General features: G+C 42.5%; 1 protein-coding gene and 2 long non-coding RNA genes across 4 annotated transcripts in view; 1 reads left to right on the forward strand and 2 right to left on the reverse strand.

The window, feature by feature from the left end:
- Window positions 1-23,950, reverse strand: part of LOC138946507 (uncharacterized) — a 458,926-nt gene that overhangs the window by 75,021 nt on the left and 359,955 nt on the right. The window lies entirely within an intron of this gene.
- Window positions 1-23,950, reverse strand: part of LOC138946311 (uncharacterized) — a 60,583-nt gene that overhangs the window by 22,124 nt on the left and 14,509 nt on the right. Inside the window, exon 1 of one of the 2 annotated variants that reach the window (XM_070317864.1) lies at window positions 12,383-12,557. The exons of the other annotated variant lie outside the window; for it this stretch is intronic. The gene's annotated coding sequence lies outside the window, so the exon portion shown is untranslated. Of the gene's footprint in view, window positions 1-12,382; window positions 12,558-23,950 lie in introns of those variants that run through there. 2 annotated transcript variants of the gene reach the window in all.
- On the forward strand, window positions 13,709-16,160 carry LOC138958665 (uncharacterized). The gene is made up of 2 exons (XR_011453468.1): window positions 13,709-14,517; window positions 14,807-16,160. It is a non-coding gene; the product is annotated as an uncharacterized lncRNA (long non-coding RNA).

Below are 23,950 nucleotides of genomic sequence, written 5' to 3' on the forward strand. Positions count from 1 at the left end.
AAGAAGCGCCGGCAAATCACCGCGATCTATTGCAGGCACTTCAGGAGGAGTGGGACACCATCCCACAGCAAGATATCCGGCATCTGATCCAGTCCATGCCCAGAAGGTGCAGGGCAGTTGTTGCTGCTCAAGGCAGTCACACCCCCTACTGACTTGACAGCCTCGGCACCCAATCGTATTGATTGACTGATTGATTTGAAGATGCAAATGAACTGTGTGTGCATTCAACTGTGTCCATACCAAATTTCAAACAAATAATCTAAATATTGGATTTTCTGTTAATTTTTTCGAAAAATAAAACAAATTTGGCAAGTAGCAACTATGCGTTTCTTTTTTTGAACAGTATATTTGAAATGATAAATTCTGTATATTATTTTCGTGAGAATTTTTATTTTTTTTCTTGTCAAGAGGATTAATTTTGAAGAACCGCTCATGACGTCTGCGAGCATGCACGCTATTGCTTTGTTTCTGTCTCTGCCCCTCCACACCCCCCCTCCCGCCTATCTCTTTGTCTCCCCCCCCCCTCACTCTCTCACTCTGACTCTCACTCCCCTCGCAGTCACACCAACTTACAGAGAGAGAGAGAGAGAGAGAGAGAGAGAGAGAGAGAGAGAGAGAGAGAGAGAGAGAGAGAGAGAGAGAGAGAGAGAGAGAGAGAGAGAGAGAGAGAGAGAGAGAGAGACTAACACACACACACATACACTTACACACCGTCGAAACACAATCAATCAATCAATCAATGAGTCTTATATCGCGCATATTCCGTGGGTACAGTTCTAGGCGCTCTGCAATGATGCCGTGTGAGATGGAATTTTATATAAGGCCAGTAGATTGCAGCCATTTCGGCGCATATTTACCTTTCACGGCCTATTATTCCAAGTCACACGGGTATAGGTAGACAATTATTAACTGTGCCTAAGCAATTTTGCCAGGAAAGACCCTTTTGTCAATCGTGGGATCTTTAACGTGCACACCCAATGTAGTGTACACGGGGGGAGAGTTCGGACACACACACACACACACACACACACACACACACACACACACACACACACACACAACCATGCAAAGTTATCTCAACCGAAACTTTCCATTATCCCAGTAACATGCAGTAACCAATACGCACAATTGCTCGCTCAATAATGCACCACTTGACGTGTTATCCCGTCTCTGTGATGTACGATATTGCACCGCTTGTAATCCTCTTGCACGATTCCGTACGTATAATCACAGCATCCGCGCCGATATCGTGCGTATAATCGCAGCACCCAGTGGAACCTCCTTCGGCAAAATCTCTCTGTCAATGTCAACCCCATTCATACGCTCGCCGACAGGAAGAAAGCATGGTAAATAAATCATAAATGAACAAATCGACCAATGTCGAAACAAAGAATGCAGAGAAGTGAAGAAAACAAGAGAGACGTTTTCAGCCTAATGGCGGAGTCACACCAAGACGACGCACGGCCAGCGCACTGAAAATATCGCGAAAAATTGCGATTTTGGCCTATTGAGGTCTAACGAATGACGTCTCACAACGTGCGTGGTCGTCCTTGGCGGTCAAGAAAGCCGCCGCGATCATTGCGCAGACGACACTTCTAGACCGCCAATATTTTTTTGTGCGCATCACGTGCTCCACATAAATCGGCCGGAAACGAAGCAATTGGGAAACCTGGATGCGTTGTCGTTCGCTGGGTGTGCGTCAATATGCGTTACTCGCCGTTCGTCGAGCGCGCTAGACCAACGCTACGCATTCGTTGTCATTCGCTGTGTGCGTTGGGATTTTTTGAGCATGCACAAAAATGTGATTCTACAAAACCGCGGTCACACAACGACGCACTGATCATTATTTTCCATGTTTGATTAATTTTCAGTGCGCTGGCCGTGCGTTGTCTCGGTGTGACTCCGCCATAAGCAAGTGGCGAGTGCCGCATGGGTATTAGATTTCTTTGAGTGTTTGTCAAAGATATTTTTACTTTGTTGTGCCAAATGAAAGTGTAAACATGGCGCTTGCGGTGGTCATCGAATTACCCCTCAGTTTTTGCGTGAAAATAAGACCATGAATCAACCTTATCAGTTTGAACCTTGTGAAATTAAACGAAGCCGAACAAATAGCTTATTTTCAGAAAAAAACGTAAGACTGCCATGCTCTGAAAAAATTTACCACTTGCATTTATTTAACATACTTCTTCTTTTTCTGCGTTCGTGGGCTGAAACTCCCACGTACACTCATGTTTTTGCACGAGTGGACTTTTACGTGTATGACCGTTTTTACCCCGCCATTTAGGCAGCCATACGCCGCTTTCGGAGGAAGCATGCTGGGTATTTTCGTGTTTCTATAACCCACCGAACTCAGTCTGACATGGATTACAGGATCAGTTGTCCGTGCGCACTTGGTCTTGTGTACACACGAAGGGGGATAAGCCACTAGCAGGTCCGCACATTAGTTGACCTGGGAGATCGGAAAAATCTCCACACTTAACCCACCAGGCGGCCGGGCCGGGATTCGAACCCTCGGCTGACGTCTTACCACCCCGCCACAGTGCCCGTCTATTTAACATACTGTTTGTAAGGCTTATGCAAGGCTCCTATTCATCCCAGATGTTTTAAAGTCAAAACAATCGGTCGTCAAATATAAAAAAACACACTAATCAAACAGACGAAAAAGAAACTAACCAGCCAAATAATCAAGCTGCATTAGCCAAAAATCTCCAAATGTCTGCCAAACGGAGACAGTAAAACGTCTATCTTCACAAACAAGCTGACAAACAAACAAACAAACACACAAACAAACAAAAAGACATACAAACAAAAAAACAAACAAACACCGTCTTCATTACTTGAGGACAAACAATGCGATGTGATTAAAAACATTACCTTTCGACTTTTGATCGGCGGTAACATTTTGCCAGAAATCCGTGAATGGATGTCTAAACAGTTCAATAAAGCAAATAGTTCTGATCTTAAAAGTTTCCAGTTGACACTCACTGACGTGGAAAACGTTCCTAGCACAAGCTATGCATGTAGGCCTCCACACACACGCTCGTACAGGCACACATCTATGGTGTAATTACAACGGTGTGACGATAGATTCGATCAGGTCGACCCAGACATTTAGCGTTTGAAGCAAAGTCGGGAATGAAACGAAGGTCCTGTTAGACTTTTTTTCTGGCGGCACAGAAAGTGTGAACGGACTAATGAACCTGAGATTGTAACGTTCTCCTAGGCAGCAGTGGTCAATCTGACCCGTCAGAATCAGTGGACGCTTTATATACTAGGTATTACGTCGCAACACTTTATTGCCCCGCTCAATACTAGGTTGATCAGATTTTTGACACAAGTAAGTTGACACTATAAACGCAGCTTGTGGCCAGTCAATTTCACTCCAGTTTGAAAGGGTAGCCTACTACCGACTTTTACTGACACAGAATAACGGTCATTTATGAGATGTAAGGGCACTCAAGTACTTCGACCTGCTTCTAGAAGCCCTGTTGGATTCCTGACTGAGCTCTGCAACGGGAATCATGCCGAGTTTTTGCTCTCGACCAGAAATGCTAACGACCAATATTTGTCCAAAAAGGTATTAGAGTTTGCAGGAAAGTCTTTGCACTAGCTAGAACAATAGATGTATGAACGCTTGCAGTATTTCTACTCTTGACCTGAAATGCTTCCGACCAGTATATAATCATGTCCACAAAGGCGTGAGGGTCTGTCTGAAAGACCTTGTATTTGGACAATAGAGGTCTGAACACATGCTGTGCTTTGACTCTTGACCTAAAATGCTTCTGATTGGAGTGTTTGACCAAAAGGGTGCGAGGGCCTGTAAGAAAGTCTTTGTGTTTGGACAATAGAAGTCCCGCCCCGCCCAGGCTGCCTGAAGAGCCAGCTAGGTTTACCTCCATTCTGATCAGTCATCGCTCAACGGCTATCGCCAGTTATCTCTCTGACCGAACGCTACAGTCCTACGCGAATCTATCAAAACAAAAATACAGAGTTATTTCCCATATGTTTTTCGCGAGCACTGATCTAAATTTGAGATCAGTGTTCGCGAGACGAAAATGATTGCAGATTGGCCGACTTCGACAGTGATCTCCGTTCTGTTCTTCACAGTTATGATAAAGACATCGTTCTAAGGTCAAAACAAGTCGAAATTTTGGGACTGCTGCCAGAAGGAGACCGTAATATATGGTTTCATCACTGTCAACTGGTTACAGAAAAAATCGTCTGCTCCAGTGAGCGCCGAAACCAAACGGTTGGTTATCACGTGACACTTTTGCCATATTTTTGTTTGCACAGTAAATACAGCCGCGAAAAAGACCTCGCTTGAAACTGTCTTACATATCAATTCATTTGTAATTTAAAAATTACAAAACACCATGAAAAATCATTATCGACGATCGCGAATCTGCTTATATCAATAATACATTACAAAAAGCTCTAAACATGTTAAAAAAAATCGATTTCCTTGCCAGACAAGGAAACTCAAGGCATCCTGTCAGGGAGAGAATGAGCCGAACTTATTTTGACCTGAGGTCAGGATGGGTTTACCTCATTAGCCGTCAAGAAATTGGGGTCTACTTTAGGTCACGCTTTTTTACATTTAGTCAAGTTTTGACTAAATGTTTTAACATAGAGGGGGAATCGAGACGAGGGTCGTGGTCTATGTGTGTGTGTGTGTGTGTGTGTGTATGTGTGTGTGTGTGTGTGTGTGTGTGTGTGTGTGTGTCTGTCTGTCTGTCTGTCTGTGCGTGTGTGTGTGTAGAGCAATTCAGAGTAAACTACTGGACCGATCTTTATGAAATTTTACATGAGAGTTCCTGGGTATGATATCCCCAAACGTTTTGTTCATTTTTTTGATAAAATAATGTCTTTTATGACGTCATATCCGGCTTTTTGTAAAAGTTAAGGCGGCACTGTCATACCCTAATTTTCCAATAAAATTGATTGGAATTTTGGCCAAGCAATCTTCGACGAAGGCCAGACTTTGGTATTGCATTTCAGCTCAGAGGCTAAAAAAATAATTAATGACTTTGGTCATTAAAAATCTGAAAATTGTAATTAAAATTATTTTGTTATAAAATGATCCAAAATTACGTTTGTCGTATTCTTCATCATGTTCTGATTCCAAAAACGTATAAATATGTTATATTTGGATTAAATACAAGCTCTGAAGAAAAAAAAAATTATGATTAAAAATAAATTTCCGAAATCGATTTAAAAACAATTTCATCTTATTCCTTGTCGGTTCCTGATTCAAAAATCATATAGATATGATATGTTTGGATTAAAAACACGCTCAGAAAGTTAAAACGAAGAGAGGTACAGAAAAGCGTGCTGTGCAGCACACTGCAACCACTACCGCGCTAAACAGGCTAGTTAATTTCACTGCCTTTTGCACGAGCGGCGGACTACGGTCATTGTGAAAAAATGCAGTGCGTTCAGTTTCATTCTGTGAGTTTCACAGCTTGACTAAATGTAGTAATTTCGCCTTTTGCGACTTGTTTTTTTTTATATACATGCTGGAAGATAATTGTTTGTTTAGAATCTCTTCCCTCCTCCTCACACACACAGACGCACGCGCGCACACACACACACACACACACACGCACACGCGCGCGCGCACACACACACACAAACACACACAAACACACACACATACACACACACACACACACACACACACACACACACACACACCCACACACACACTCACACGCACCCCCCCACACACACACACACACACACACACACACACACACACACACACACAAACACAAACACACAAATCACCTCCTATTGTCTCCTTATCCCAGTTCCAACAGAAAGCGGCCAAAGAGCAACCGAACATATCAATAATAAGTAGAAATAGGCCAGTCATACATTGCACCGCGTAGTAGTTTTGTAGTCCTCGCAGAACATAGCTTCTGGAGTGTAATTTCAAGCTAAGCGTGTTGCGTGCACCTAAATAATGTTGTTGTACATATTTGACACTCTACACTCGTGAAACAAACACACATACCGCGTCTACCAGTGTGCTGTTCAATATAGTGTCCTTATTTTAAGAAGAAAAAAAAAGCAACAACAAAAAAAGGGTGTGATGACCGGGTTGCAACACCGTGGTAAATGACTGTGTCAACTCTTTGTTCACACCTCGTACTCGTTACACGAGACGGAACGTTCCGCAAAAGCCCACTCCTTCCAGGTAGGCTACACGAGCCAAAAGACAAATGTCTGTTTGTTGCATTCAGATAATAACGTTTTATTGAATTGAATTGAATTCTCGTGAAAACAGTTCACCTCACTGTCTCAACCTGGAAAGATTTGTACATGGGATAAGACCATCCCTTCACTTGGTCACATACCAACAATCAACAACATGGGATAAGACCATCCCTTCACTTGGTCACATACCAACAATCAACAACACGGGATAAGACCATCCCTCCACTTGGTCACATACCAACAATCACCACACTGACTGCTTGCTGTGCTGAGTGGAATTTTGTGTGTGGATCATTGGATGTATTCATTTCACACAACATATCCCTCTGTGTACAGAGAGCACCCAGGCTGTTCGTACTTGGTATATGGGATGGTATCATGTACAAGTCTGGCTGTTCGTACTTGGTATATGGGATGGTACCATGTACAAGTCTGGCTGTTCGTACTTGGTATATGGGATGGTACCATGTACAAGTCTGGCTGTTCGTACTTGGTATATGGGATGGTGCCATGTACAAGTCTGGCTGTTTGTACTTGGTATATGGGATGGTACCATGTACAAGTCTGGCTGTTCGTACTTGGTATATGGGATGGTGCCCTGCACAAGTCTGTCTGTTCGTACTTGGTATATGGGATGGTACCATGTACAAGTCTGGCTGTTCGTACTTGGTATATGGGATGGTACCATGTACAAGTCTGACTGTTCGTACTTGGTATATGGGATGGTACCATGTAAAAGTCTTTGCTGTTCGTACTTGGTATATGGGATGGTACCATGTACAAGTCTGGCTGTTCGTACTTGGTATATGGGATGGTACCATGTAAAAGTCTTTGCTGTTCGTACTTGGTATATGGGATGGTATCATGTACAAGTCTGGCTGTTCGTACTTGGTATATGGGATGGTACCATGTACAAGTCTGGCTGTTCGTACTTGGTATATGGGATGGTACCATGTAAAAGTCTTTGCTGTTCGTACTTGGTATATGGGATGGTACCATGCAAAAGTCTTTGCTGTTCGTACTTGGTATATGGGATGGTACCATGTACAAGTCTGGCTGTTCGTACTTGGTATATGGGATGGTATCATGTACAAGTCTGACTGTTCGTACTTGGTATATGGGATGGTACCATGTACAAGTCTTTGCTGTTCGTACTTGGTATATGGGATGGTACCATGTACAAGTGTGGCTGTTCGTACTTGGTATATGGGATGGTACCATGTAATAATAATAATAATAATAAAGTGTATTTATATTGCGCCTATCCCTTACAAAAAACAAAAATATTTGGCTCTAAGCGCATTACAACATGTGTAGGGACTTGGTACAATCAAGTCTGACAAATACAATAACACAATATACAGTCGGTCTCTTGGGTAAAAATTGGAAAAGCAGCTTCGACATTTAAACACTGCTACTAAAAAATCCTCTAACAATGCATACTGCTTTACAATATATGCATTTGTGTATAAATATAGTTAAAGAACATCGAGTTAATAGGAATTAGAAAAGGTTATTATGATAAAAACTAACTAGCGAACGACGAAGAAGAAGAAGAATAAAACTATCAATGTCAATGTATAACAAGTCATTCAACGTAAATGGCTAAAGAACAACAACAAAGCAATGATGATAAAACAGTTATACTCAATGGCTAATAACGAGGCAGAACTAAATAGTATCGACACAAGATTAAAACAAAACATATTCCTGGAGACACATTTATACAAGTGTGGCTGTTCGTACTTGGTATATGGGATGGTACCATGTACAAGTGTGGCCAGACCTGAGACGGTAATCCGGTCTCTTCACACGGGAAGGAGTGTGCCTTTAATATACACCACATAATGCTGAGCACCTGCAGATGGTCCCACCTCCTTAATGTCCTCTGCAAGCCCCAAGAAAGGTTCCACCTTGTTACAAATGGCCGCTGTGAGCTTGCTTTCCAACACTTTCACAGCTTAAAGGCAGAGTCCTTCTCGTGAAAACAGCTCGGCTCATCATCTTAGATCCTCCTAGGCTTTGACATGCGATAGACCATCCCTCTATTTGGTCACATACCAAAAATCAATACCCTAATTTCTTGCAGACGTGAGTTGACATTTTTGAACGGATTAATGTCTTTTAAAAAAATTCAAAAAAATGTCAATGTACACTATGAACACTAAGACTGTTGATTCTGTGTGTGTGACCAAGTGGAGGGATGATCTTATTCCATGTACAAGCCTGGCCAGACCCAACACGGTGAGCCGAATTGTTTACACAAGAAGAATGGGGCATTTAACATGTCCCATTTTGTTCCACACTTACCACTTGCAGATTTAGCCACCTCTTTAATGATCTCGCAAAACCCCCAGAACGTAAAGTAACTGTATATGCTGCCTTTCTAACGTTTCGTAAAGAAACTGTACATGCTGGCTTTTTAACGTTTCGCGGGCTTAGCTGCATGGCAGCTCCTTAAGTGGGCAGTGCTAACATGCTAGTAACAACGTGCTAATGAGCCTGGTCAATTTAATGGTCACACCTACTGTGGGTCAGTACAGTCCAACCTGTCAATAACGACCATCTAGGGGACCGACCGAAAGCGATCTTTTTAGACAGGTGGTCGCTAGGGAAACGTGAAGTATATGGAAGAAAAAACAACCTCGTCGGGGATCCTTTTGAGGTGGTCGTAATGAGAAGGGGGTCGTTATCGAGAGGTGGTCGCCAGGGCAGGTTCCACTGTGCCCGTAGTGAGGGTCTTTGTGTCAACTCCCTCACATTTCCAGACTTTCTTTTTGAAGCGGCAATGCCTTTCGTGCAGGATAGGCTTATATTTTATCATATCGGACCTGCGATTGCTTGTGCATTTGTTTGAAACGATCCGTCCTAAGATTTTTATGGGGCAGATAACAACTATACTTATTTTTGCTGAAAAACATTCCGTTAAAATCCGTGGAACTGAGAAAAGATTCAAGCGGTAAACGTAAGTTAAATAGGTGCAGCGTTCTACGATTCCACTCTGCGCAACCACGCCTCTAATGTCGATAACTGTTAAACAATTATTATCTATAATCAGTGTAGGCAGTGAATTTGCAGCCAACACACACACGCACGCACGCACGCACGCACGCACGCACTCACGCACTCACGCACACACACACACACACACGCACGCACGCTCGCACACACACACACACACATACACACATTGCCAACATGAAAGGAGAGTGCCTCTTTCAGTTAAAGCATTGTGTGAAGACGTCTTACAACGGCTCCTAAATGCAGCCCCATGAGGGAACTCGGGGCGAGGTCTTGTGTAGGAACCACTTGACCTCACGCGGACCTGGATGCAGTCTTGGCCTCAACGTCTTTTAACCCTGGGGTCGGGTTCTGAAGGAGGCTTTCCATTACGGATTGTTAGGACAGCTGTGGTCGTATGTACAAATGGAGAAACACGACGTTAGGGGGGGGGGGGGGGGGGGGGGCTAGATGGGTGAGTTACGAGATATGCGGGAAGGGCTTAGATATAACACATAATGACAAATACGGAGACCAAACATCAAATTTGAAAATACAAATCAATCGACTAAATGACGAAAACGACGATATTGCGAAGGCGTAAATTGCTTAGCTGATCTAGATCAAGTGGACAGGAGACGGCAATCATTTGCTTACTATTCGCAAGTTTTGAACTTGTCGGTCTTGTCAAACGACTTTTCACTTTTTATTAGACGGTAAGCGCGTCAAATTTTTTTTTTTTTACAATTTTTATGTACGCTGAGGAACACGCCACTAAAACGACAAAAGCACCGCTTTGAACGAGGCACAGAATCAAATGTTGATGATAATAATGGACTTTCATTCCAACAGGCTCCAAAACTCAGAGAGCAAAAATTAAAAGAAATGACGTCATGGATCGTATAAGCACCTTCAAAAGCATTTATATAAACCAACACACATCGCTACCCCCACATGCCCCCCCCCTCCCGCCTCCACATAAACACACTTCTCCTCCGATCCACCCCCCCCTCCCTCCCCCGTTCACTCAGCACCAGGCACCAAATTGTCACATCTAACAACCTTCGAGACAGTGACGTCAGCAGAGAAATCGGCCTGCAGACTTTATGGCATCAATGATCCAATCAAAAGCCTTGCCCTCAATCTTCTCTTCTTGCTCAGCACAACGCTTCTGTCACCCCAGACCAGCTTATGTCGGCCGTAAGCTGGGCTTTGAACCGTACACAGGAGAAAAGACAAGGAAAACAGTCCCCTGACGTATTGTCCAATTTTTCGGGAAGTGGTTCTATTGTGTGGAGGACTAGTGACCGAGTGACCTGAATTTTTCAATCCAAGCCTCGGTCCTTGAATTGCGTCACGGTTGACGTCACGACTGGTCTTACTCAACTGTGGCACTGGGTCAGTCTCTGTGCTTGACCCAGTGAGGCGATAAGGTCGCTCTGAGGTCTTCCTGTTTTGTTGAATCAAAAGAACCAGTTCAATGACGGAATGACAGACAGGCAGAGAGAATGACAGACAGGCAAACAGACAGGCAGACAAGACAGATATAGACGCTTCTCTCTTTCTCTCTCTCTCTCTCTCTCTCTCTCTCTGTCTCTCTCTCTCTCTGTCTCTCTCTCTCAGTATCTCTCTCTCTCTCTCTCTCTCTCTCTCTCTCTCTCTCTCTCTCTCTTCTTCTCCACAGTCTAGCCAGTAACATTACTGGTTAATGCCAATGATTTCTCACGATATAGTTCCTCTTTTCTAGAACAAAATGGATTGGTGCAAATAAGTGCGTTCGTGACTGACTATTATGGTTTAACGTCCTCTTAGACCAACAGGTCTATATTGGGACAGGTATTGGCAATACGCTGAAGATATGGTGTGATACTTTGATTCGAACAAGCCCGCTGTGGCTGTCTTCTTCGACACACCAGCATTGGGTTTGTCTCGTCAAAGTATCGAAATACGATCATGATAATCAGAGACGAGAGATGATGCATGCGTGTCTTCGTGTTTTCCAAGCCCTGAGACTTTCGCTGTGAACGTGGGATCTTTTTCGTGCGCATGTGTGCACACGGGGGTGTTCGGACACCGAAGAGAGTCTGCACAAAGTTGACTCCGAGAAATAAATCTCTCGCCGAACGTGGGGATCGAACCCACGCTGATAGCGACCAACTGGCTACAAAGCCAGCGCGCTACCAACTGAGCTACGTCCCCGCCCAGTGCGTTCGTGTGAGTATATGTTAGAGAGAAAGAGATAAAACCGGGTGATTGTCCATAAATACAAACACACGGGATGTATTACTGACCCCCCCCCCCCACACCCCGTTGAAATGAACCTTGTGTGTTTAAATCAATAAAATGTCTTACGTCTTACGTCTCTCTCTCTCTCTCTCTCTCTCTCTCTCTCTCTCTCTTCTTAACACTCTTCCCGACTATCTACCTAACTACTTACATCTGCGTTACCTTGTAACTAACTAACTAACTAACTAACTAACTAACTAACCAACTTATTAACTAACTTATCCTATCTACCTACCTAACTAACTCAATAACTAACCAACCAACCAACCGACTAACTAACTAACTAACTGACTGACTGACTGACTGACTAGCTAACTAACTAACTACCTAACTAACTAACGGCCGTGAATAAAATACTTATTACAACCCGTGTACTTGCACTGAAGACGTTCAGGAGAAATTTTTTTTGGGTAAATTAAGCGTTGTTGACTATGACTGTAGATGACAAATGCTTGTATAACTGTGTTTTAATTATGTGTCAAGCGCAAAGAGCATAATTATTGTAAAGTTATGATGTTGCGCTAGCTCATTTATTATTATTATTATTAAATGGTAGATTTCATACTACGAGCGTGCTTTTTTGGCCAATTAGCTAACGGACTCCCGGGCAGGTAGACACAGCCAGCCAGCCAGCCAGCCACAAACACCCCCCCCCCCACACACACACACAAACACACACACACACACACACTCGCACACACATACACAAACAAGCACACACTCGCACACACGCACACACACAAGCACGCACATACGTACACACAGACACACACACACACACACACACACACACACACACACACATAGATAACAAATAAAGGCAAAGCAGTAAAACACTCTAAAATAAAGCACCACTAGAAGACTGAAAAGAACTTACCTCTCCTCCAATTAATTCGGACTGAGTGTATTCCACTAAACACAATAATCCTGTCAATTTCAACCGGTACCAACAAGTGAAGCCTTCGCCACGATTGCTTCAACCAATGCAAAATGTGCACCACCCTAGCGTGGCTCTATTATATATACTGCCGTAATTCCCTGTAACACAAAACGAACCCAAAGAGTGAAGTGTGTTTTATGCTCCCCTAAAGGCATTTCCTTGACAGACGTTGAATGCCCTTTAACCCGACGACAAAAAATTATAAAATCAAGGCGCAGCACTGAGTCGTGTTTTAAACAGGGGAGGTAAAAACGACATGCATTAGCAGACGTGGCACAGGGAAAAGCCGGTAATCACGTGTTCGCCATGTTGTAATTGTAAATGTGTATTGATTATTATTTTTTAGAACGTGTCCATAAGCATTTTGCTTCTTCGTTATAAATGTAGGATTTTTTTTGTATGTGAAACGAGCAAAAGTGAGTGAAGCACGTTCAAACCAGAAGCGGGTAATACGATACCTCGAGCGTTTCTCTCCCTGAAAGGAATAGGTTGAACAAAGACCAGGAACTAGCAGACTGATCTACATTTAGAGTTAGTACAGTAGTCGTTAGCTGTCAAGACCTATCCACTGCTGAATAACTGTCTTCGAATTCGCAAAAAACCCAACGTTTTCGCTCATAAATAATTTCATTTTTGTTTGTTTTAAACGAATATTTGACGATTTTAAATAAAAAAATGCGTAAACTCATATAAACAAACAAAATGATTAATGTTTAACAACAAGAAATCAGTTAAGAAGTATTCAATTACTCACTATGCTTTGCGAATTTACTTTATTGCCCAAAAGGTATCATACCATATTGTCAAGCGAGGCCATTTAGTCAAGTATTTCTTTGAGCGGAAAAATGAAAATAAAAAAATTGTAACATTTGTGAACAACAACATAAATATTACAACAAAAATAGCAGCCGTGACAGCGATGGTAAAAAAATTCTATTAGGATAACAAATAACTCTTCGTCCATTGCGACAATACATAATAACTGCATTTCAGAATGCTTCTACGAATAAAATAGAGATAAATTTAAGTTTTACGCCCTCACGGCAAAGCCATTTGGGGCATAAGGGACGGGAAAGCCCGGCTTTGTGTAAAGAAAAACAAGAGAGAGAATAAGGTGGAAATAAATAAATATTGTTGTGCTAGTCTGTTTTCGCTGAAGAGCATGCCATAACCCGCACAACTACATGCCAATCGGCAAACAAGCGAACGAGAAAGACACTCCGATCCTCCGCAAGCCATTCAGACAATCCCACAATGCTATAAATCAGCCCTGGCTCTATCAGAAAGGGAAGACCAGGAATGAGAGGACTGTACGTATTGACGGTCACAACAAGAGAGGCACAAGATCGTTATCGAGGAGATCATCAAGTTCCTCTTCAAGGGCCGATTGGAGCGTCAAGTGATGGCAGGGAGTAGGCAACGACTTGAACTGAAAGGGGGGGAAGTCGTTCTATACTCTTAAAGACACTGAACTGAGAGGGTGGAAGTCGTTCTATACTCTTAAAGACATTGAACTGAAAGGGGGGACGTCGTACTATACTCTTAAAGACACTGAACTGAGAGGGTGGAAGTCGTTCTATACTCTTGAAGACATTGAACTGAAAGGGGGGAAGTCGTTCTATACTCTTAAAGACACTGAACTGAGAGGGTGGAAGTCGTTCTATACTCTTAAAGACACTGAACTGAGAGGGTGGAAGTCGTTCTATACTCTTAAAGACACTGAACTGAAAGGGGGGAAGTCGTACTATACTCTTAAAGACACTGAACTGAAAGGGTGGAAGTCGTTCTATACTCTTAAAGACACTGAACTGAAAGGGGGGAAGTCGTACTATATTCTTAAAGACACTGAACTGAAAGGGGGGAAGTCGTACTATATTCTTAAAGACACTGAACTGAAAGGGGGAAAGTCATACTCTTAAAGGCACATTCCTTTCGCGTGTAAATCTTTTTCTCCCACGCATGAAGTAAATTCAGCACAAGAGGGAGTGTGGCAGGAAATTCGTCGACGGACGAAAGCCATACAAAGGAAGCGGATTCGCTTAAAGGAGAGCTACTTACATTAGGCTGTTGAGGTAATAAATCGTTATTTAACGGTGTTGACGAGTCTATGTTTGTGGAATGAAATACTCTCTGTTGTTCTTTCCAGGTTAGCGCATAATATGCTCGTTGTGACGCTAAAAGTATAATCTGTATATGGTTTTTGCAGATATGGAGAGAAGGAAGGAAAATAGCTGATTTGTTGTTTTAAAAGTTCGTTTGTGCAGGCCACGTGCTCTATGAAATATGTAAAGGTGACATGTTTGAAGGTGGAGGGTGAAGGGTTGCGTGGAATGTTTAGTGCACCGATGCTTTTTGTTGCAGCCTACTCAGCGGTAACCGGAACATCTTTATCTGGTATCTACTACCTACATAACCTGGTGTCGCGGAGCTGTATGCTGTAACCTGGTGTCGCGGTGCTGTATGCTGTTGCTGCTGCTGGGATAACCGGTGAGGCCGTCACCGTCTGCAGGGGTCTTCCGGCAGGCAGTGACGTCACACGACCACCCGTTGTCTTCAGCAGCTGAGTGAGGCGCCTGATTTCCCCACGGTTCCCTGCTTCGTTCCACGCCGACTGGCACTACAATCGACGAAGCAGTAGTGGGGAAGGGCTATTTACGGGTCGCCCACTCCGTAACTAAAAGCTAAGTGCACCATGTCATTGCTCCTTTAACCACCAAGTCACCTCATGTATTTGTGATTTCATTTGAGTGGTGACAACGTGGGGTGTGTGACACCTGCATTAAAGGCACAGTAAGCCTCCCGTAAACCATCACAGAGCTCCCCGAGCGTCTAAATACAGTACAAGCATACTTCCATTTGAACGCTCACCGAACGGGAACATCCTGGCTGCTTTCTGTCGAGCGTGAGACATTTTCCAAGAATTTATTTTCGTAGACTTGTTCCGTTAACAACAACGGCGCCTCGTTTTTGCGCTAGACCTAACTTTTAAAATCTAAATAATAAATTGACAGCTTGTTACACAAACATTCTTTAATCATAAAAGAATTCGTTTTTCATCAAGACAAGATCAGAACAATTCGAAGTTGTGAAAGTTTAAAAAAAGAAAAGCCCGGAAGCAGGGCCGTCACGCAAGGGTCGTAGCAGACGACGGCCGGTTTATCAGTGCAAATCGCCGTTCCTCTCAACAGTCAAAAGCCATCGCTGGAGTTCTTGTGAACCACAGCCGTTGTTTCGTGCATAAAAAAACGTGCTATTGTAGATAAGCTCACGTCGAGTCGCATTCAAATGACTAACTATGACGACTGCATTGTGAAAAGGGAAAACTGGATCACACGGGTTCACGATGGCTCAGGGGTAAGATAAACCACGCAAAAATAAATTCTTTGAAAATTGTTCGCTCTTTACGGAGGGCACCTAGGATGTTCTCAATTGGTGAGTGTTTAAATGAAAGGGTGTTTGTACTGTGTGTAAAAGCCTGACCGTATCTGTGATGGTTTACGGGAGGCTTACTCTGCCTTTAACCAGCGCTTTTGGCAGAACAGTTAACTTTCCTGTCTATACACGGGATCAGCGTGTTATTATCATTTTCTAAACTTTAACTGGCATTTTGTTTTGTCAGTGACCCCTTTTTTACGTTTTGAACGTAAAAACATCTTTTGGAGTGAAGTCTCGAGGGAGGTGGCGAGATAGTATATAAACAGGCGTCTGAAACTTATACTTTTGTTGATTCTATCTATTTGTATGACTGCGAGAGTGGATCGTGGTGTGGTTAGTTAGCAGTAACTAACCGTTCATAATCACCTTCTGTGATCTATTAAAACGTGACAATGTGGATTGACAACCGTGAAGGGGATTGCACTCTGGCACAGTTAAAATATGAGAGAACGACACATACGATACGATAATAGCCAGTGGCTACCAAAATGAGAACGAAGGGGAGTCAGTGTAAACCGGAAGATATTTGAAACTATGTTGTACTATAGTTAAACCGGAAATCATGATGGAACAAAAAACAAAGTGGCAGCTCCCATGAGCTCCGAGAGGTCAATCAAAAAAGTCGTGAATACAGAGGTGTGACAAAAGTTATGCATACTCGAGGTCTACAATTAAACTACAAACTGAAATTTGGAGCGAAGCGCGAAACTTCGCTCCGTCGGAACTAAACAACGGAGCGTCACCAAATTTCACATGGTGACAGTAAATGATGTGAGCTTTTCGTCCGAGAAGTTAATAACTGTCGTCTGTCATTTGTTTGCAGCGAAAATGAACAACTGCGACCCGTTTACCACAGACACTTCCTCACTAGTTAGACAGTTAGACAGTTAGACAGATAGAGGCAAGGTACTCTCACTCCGTGGTTTAATTAGTGTGTACTGATTTCACGCAGAGACACACACCACTCCTCAGTGAAACCGGATCAGTGAGAACGAGATTTTGACTGGAAGTACTGTATACACAAATAGTTTGTAAACATAACGTGCGACGCAGAAACTGACCGTGTTTCTCGTTCAAGTTGTAGTTCGGCTACTTAATGTCATGCTGAGTGGGTATTGGGGGGGGGGGGGGGGGGGGGAGGGGGGTTCTGTATGAAGAACTTCACGGTTAACAGATGTATTCTATTCTCTAAGTCTGCGTATAAGAATGCTACTTACACCAGGACAAATACTATTGGTTGTCATACTACATGGCGGAAAAAATTCTCGTTCTTGTTTTTGCTTTTGATCTTGAATAGTCTTATAGCCAGAAGGCCTGGCTCGCTTCATTCAGGACGATTCTTTCTCCTTTAAAAATCATCACAGTCGGTGTACCTTGTAGCTTCGTCCAGCACAGACATCTGCCGACAAAGTGTAAGAATAAGAAAATGTTAATATCCCTTCTATATAATGGGCTCGCTCTGTCAATAACATTTGAAAACTAAAGAAAGTAATGTCAACACATACACACACTCGCAATCGTTTGCCGCAGTTACAAGCTAGTGCAGAAATCAGCTAATAGAAGGCATGTCGTTGGCGGAATTAAAGAACAAAAACCGCATTAAAGCAATTGCCAAGTGTCTTTCTTTGTCTTAGCTAAATAACCACCCACAAAGGTACCAGCCTACCAGGACTAGAACAACACAGTACATTTGCATTAAGAAGCTTACGATTCATTAGTGCATACCAAAAATCGATTAAGTAAACAGCAGGTGCGCGTGCTTTCGAATGGAATACATATATTTACAATTTAAATGAAGGGATTAGAAGATATATCCCGTTCAGTTCAAGAATGATTGCTTTAGATCGGAGGTTTAAGGGTGACCATTTTGTTCAGCTGAGTATCTGGTAAGCGGTTAGGGGTAGGGTCAGGGTTTGCTGAATACATGCGTAGCCTACTGCTAACTTGAAGATTTCACTATTTCGCTGGGGGAGAACACATCTAGAATAACACGCACAAAGTTGCACGCAAGCACGCTCACTCGCTCGCCCGCACACAAATACGCATGTACACACACACAAACACGAACACACACGCACGCACGTACCGAAAATGCACGAATGCACACAGGCACGCACTTACGAACACACACACACATACAGACTAACGCACACGCACGCAAGCACGCACACACACACACACACACACACACACACACACACACACACACACACACACACACACACACACACACTGTCACACAAATGAGACTAAACACATAACACACACACAAAACCACGGACTCAGTTTTATATCATTCTGCTCACTACCCTGTAACCTGATACCTTTAATCAATACTACATTGGGTATGATCGATTCTAGTTTTCCCCCCCAGCTGATAAGCTGAGTAGATTGTATGCAGCGAATATGAGATTTGTCTACTGTTCATAAACTCTACTGTCTGTCTGTGTCTCGGTCTATCTGTCTGTCTGTCTGTCTGTCTGTCAGTCAGCGTGTGTCTGCCTGCCTGCCTATCTGTGTGTCTGTGTGTCTGTGGCTGTGTCTGTATCCATGTCTATGTCTCTGTGTGTCTGTGTTACAAAGACAACATTGTAAAACCCCAAATAATCTGTCTTGAATCTCTACATTCAACGATTTATGATGAACTGTCGCAACCCTCAGTCCGGGATCGGAACAAATGTAGAGACGTGTCCTTGTAATATCATATTATAACCAACCACCCAACTAACAACAAACTAAGTTATTAGGACTGAAGACATTCAACATTTTATGATGATCCCTTAATTAATATTTTTTCGAATATTATAGCTGTATCCATTATTTTGCCATCCAGAAGAGCCAGAGTACGCCAATAAACAGAAACATGCAGTGCTCAATAAATAACCAAATGACAGCGGCAGAAGATTAAGGAAGCTATCTGATCGGATCAAGGGGAGATATCTCTACGGAGCAACGGACGGAATCTCCAAACAAACATGCGCAAAGAAAGTCTCAGCAAGAATTAGCGTTTCCTGGGTATACGTGAAGTAGCTTCCTGGTTGTCAGTGCGAGGAAGGTTGTATCTCTCGAGGGATTACTTTTCAATCCAGGCAATTTATTTGAAATAGAGATAAGTAAACTTACTTGACAGGTGAGGAGTGATAGACAAAAACACATGCAGACACTGACGCGCAGAAACACACGGAGACAGAGGATATTTTATTTTGAAGCACACTTCCTCGTTATATCTGTACATACAAATAATTATGAGATCAAAATTGAAAAAAATCTATATGGACAGAAATAAAAAGTGCAGATTAAATTAAAATTAGATTCTTATTTGTGACCCTCCACCACGAAATGAGTCGCATGTCACCTCGCGCGGTTCTGCGCTAGGCTTGATGTAAGTCCGGATAGTGTATGGTAACAGTGTGAGGGTCACCTTAGTCACAGGCTTATAACTCTTTTCTAAAACGGTTTTCATGCAAAGGTGACATGCGACTCATTCCGTGGTGGAGGGTCACATTTGATAACATTGTCAGTCAGTAAAACAAAGGCTACTGACTCAAGCAAAACATCGTTGCAATTGTTAGGGCCAGAAAAAAGGGACATATATACAGACAGACAGAGCTAAAGAAAGACACACAGACAGACAGAGCTAAAGAGAGAGCAACAGATAGGGTGGTTTAAATGGGGTATAATCATTGGAGTCAATAAACCTGACTCAAAACAAACCCAACCTGATAGTTACGACAACGACATGCAGGCAAGCATGTGCACATATGCACAGACTGATATTCGATACGTACATGTCAACTTTTCAACCCGCTGTTACTGCCAACTCAGAGATTTATGAGAAACCTTTTTTTTGTATCCTACATGTATACGTGAGAGAGACACTCGTGAGATAATAATCGTTGAAATCACACATGTGTATATCATGTAAATGAGGTCATGTCAAGCAAGTCTGGCAGGGACCTGTTTTTGTTTTACTGCTTATGATGCCAAAGTCACCGAGACAAACGTCATTATAGAAAAAAATTGCGCTCGCTAATTACCCTCGGGGATTATTTAGAACTAACACGTCACGCCACACTTTCAGAGTGACGTTTCTTTGCTTTGACGTAATAGATTGCGCGAGGCTTTAGAAGAGATCGAGGTTCCAAAACAAGCGCCTTCAATTTAGCTGCCTCGACTGCAGGACATTTTCAGTGAAATACACGTAAGTACAGTATGTCGAATAAACAGAATACTTACTACATGGCTTGCTGTTTCGTACCAGATTTACACTCGTTGCTTTTTCAAATAGTGAACAGCTCACTTTCGCTCGCAGTTCAATATTTAAAAAAACAACTCGTGTAAATCTGGTACGAAACAGCAAGCCATGTAGTATTCTCTATATGTTGAGAGAGAAAAAGAAAAAAGCAAACAAACCAAAAAGCTTGAAGGGAGAGAGAGAGAGAGAGAGAGAGAGAGAGAGAGAGAGAGAGAGAGAGAGAGAGAGAGAGAGACAGACAGAGAGAGAGAGAGACAGAGAGAGAGACAGAGAGAGAGACAGAGAGAGAGAGACAGAGAGAGAGACAGAGAGAGAGACAGAGAGAGAGAGAGACAGAGAGAGAGAGACAGAGAGAGAGACAGAGAGAGAGAGAGAGACAGAGACAGAGAACAATTGAGGGAGAGGGAGAATGGGGAAGGGTGAGGTTGGTGGTGAGTCGTAGTTGTGAAAACCTAATCGCAAAATAGTAATCTGTTAGCCCTGATCAGACGCACAGTGGAGGTCTTTGCATAAAAAAAACACTCTTGAAATTCGAGAGCTAGTTGGACATACACTAAAGAAAATAACTCATAAACTCCCAAACATGTTTTTACATGTTCAGTTGATCGAACAGTTACAAATCACAACAGAACTTCTGTTTTTCTCTCCAAAACTCTTTAGTCCATTGTCTCAAGGAGTGACAAACCTGTGCACATGTAATCCAGACTAATTCCAAAGATTCTTTTTTAAAACAGTTCAAAGACATCCAAAGCGAACAAAACATTGGGGTCCTGATTTGGCCTATTATGGTCCGCTGGACCCGAAAAGCAACAGCTAACTAACTAACTAACTAACAAAACATTTCCGTCTCGCAAGCTTTGCAGAGTATTCAAAGTTTACACAAACGCATGAACAAATACATTGTACAATTCTGTCATTAATAGGCTCATTAATCACCTTGAGTCCAGTATTCCTTCAATCAACACTCAGTGCAAGATCCACAGGCATATTCTTTTGAATGCTTTGGGGAAATACACGCTTTTCAGTAAGTATCGGGGGACAAAACAATCTTCACACTGCGAGGGGTATGGAATTACCAGTCATAAATTAAAGATTGATATCCATGGCTAGTTCGAGTATCCCCTTGAAATAGTAACCACATATCTAACCGTTCTGAGTGTCTAGGTTCAAAGAAAAACACAGCAGGCGGGTTTCTTTGTCAGTTGCTTTATTACAGTATAAACCCGACTGAAACTTTATCTTCCGTGACTGGACAAAATCAAATACACCCGTTATTGCTCACTGGGAGACCATAGGGGATCATATTTCATAAAATGTATTCCATTTCTCACATTCCTGTAGAACAGGTTCTGTTGTCTTCACTGTGAATCAACCACCTTTGGGGACGTAGCTTAGTCGGTAGCGCGCTAGCTTTAAAACCAGTTTGTCATTATTGGTGTGGGTTCGAATCTCATGTTTGGCAAGAGATTTCAGTATTTTTAAAAGTCAACTTTATGTAGTCTCCATCGGTGTCCGAACACCCCCGTGTGCACACATGCGCAAGAAACAGATCCCAAGCTCACAGCGAAAGACTGAGGGCTTCGAAAACACTAAGACATGCACTCATGCATCATCTCTCATCTCTCATTATCATCATCGTACGTCGATAATTTGACGAGACAAGCCCAATGCGAGCGTTTTGAAGAAGACAGCAGCAGTGGGCTTGTTCAAGTCAAAATATCACACCATATTTCTAAAGACGTGATCATGGGAATATTCAACAGGAAACGCATTAAAACTAAACATATACATAATTATACAACAATAAAAACACGTATCACGTAATAAATAATGACACATGGGCTCATGAACTGATAAAAGAATAGCAATAAGTTGGCATGAAATCACTGAAAAAATAATATTTTGCAAAATACAACTCTTACTCATCCGAAATAGGACACACACAAATTGCCAATTATTGGCAAAGAATACACCCAACATGCAATTTACACGTCGAAAGACTATTCCACCACCACGACAACTACCACCACCCAGTCCGAACACTGGCCAGAAGACATCCACAATTTGCATGGACACCCAGTCCTTCTTTTTTTTTTTTAAACACAATTTTATTCAAAATACATTAAAGAAAAAAATAAGGTGAGACTATGAATGAAGCGCGTGGGACGAGAACATCGATGCTGAGACATGCAATAAGTAAGTTCAGATAAATGTACATTTTCATGGAGAGGGCAGCATAGTTCGTTACGAATGTATGGAAGAAAACAACCACACACACACACATACACACACACACACACACACACACACACACACACACACACACACACACACACACACACACACACACACACACACACACACACACACACACACACACACACACAAAAGAGAACAGAAAAACAACAACAAAAACTCAATCATAATTATTACTTATGTTAAATATGTAATTAATGCAACAACACTGAGAGGCGGGTTTACGTTCTCCTGCACACAAACATACACAATACCAGTACGTGGGCTAATCCTTCAAGTTAATCGACCAGATTCAGCAATAAAGGATTGGACCGACTCGAAAATCAATGTATTTATGCGAAATGAATGTTGCTCGCAGTCCCAGCAGGCCCATAAGACTGGCTTTACAAATACTGATTGTGCACATGAAACTCTATCTTCACAGGACTCATATCAGCACATGCTCGAGGCATCACGCCGAGATGAAACGAAAGAAGCGCTAGGTACCCCACACGACGACAAGAACTGGTGTCATTCGCGATCTGTCTTTTCTGCTTTTGATTGATTGGTTTTGATTGGTTTCCGCCTCATTAGGAAAACGAACATTATTATGGTCTTGTCATATACAGTGCCCTTTTTTCCTGTTTGTTAATTTGCCCTTGATATCGTCTAAAAACACTGTGTTCCTTTGAAGGTGATGAGGGAAAGGGGAGGGACGGGGGTATGGTATAATTATTGTATTTAAAAGAAATTAAACATATATCGAATATGCCGTATGTGGTACTAATGAACCTAACTACAAAATAAGTTAGTAATGTGATCAGTTGCTATTTCTTAAGAGACAATCAGTTTAATTCTTTCTTTCTTCTTTTCGTCAATAATGCCGGCGCAATACATATCAAAGAAAAACAAATTTTCTTATGATAAAAGATCAAAGAGAAGGTAACCCTTTTTCTTTTGTACGGACCTCAAATATCAAACATCTGTTTTTAAGAAAAAAAGGTAAGCAGAAAAATAGAAGCAACATTCAAAGTCACCCTGATACAAAAAAAAGTAGCCTATACACAAGAATCCCCACGAATACCATCAGCGATGTCATAAAGAGTATTATACGTTTTACACGCAAACACACATACACGCGTCAACCATAACAATCAATAACCATTCCCAAATCGGCATCGATGACCTTTCTCACATTACGCAGACCAATGCCATACCTATGTCAAACCCACACGAAATCAGGTAATCGGCGGACATCAAAGCGCCCCGGTCTCCCTCCGACCCGACATGAACGGACTATCTGACGACAATTCACAAATCTGCTGAGCCATCAGGCCAGCATAAAACCCCGCTTAGGGGCTCCGCTCACATATGTAACTTCAGCAGGACCGACGACGCACAGCAGTTTATCCCAGCCCGCTACACGTTGCATGAAAGGAAAGCAGGCCAAGTACTCGTCATAATCCCTATCGCGGCATAAATAATAGGCCGTGCGTCGTCTGTGCTGCTGAAATTGCGCAGGTATATTCTGCCCACTTCGGACACCATCGACCAACAAAGCTCACCTTTCAGGCCCTTGA

The sequence above is a fragment of the Littorina saxatilis genome, linkage group LG1, assembly GCF_037325665.1.
Source record: "Littorina saxatilis isolate snail1 linkage group LG1, US_GU_Lsax_2.0, whole genome shotgun sequence".
Lineage (NCBI taxonomy): Eukaryota > Metazoa > Mollusca > Gastropoda > Littorinimorpha > Littorinidae > Littorina > Littorina saxatilis.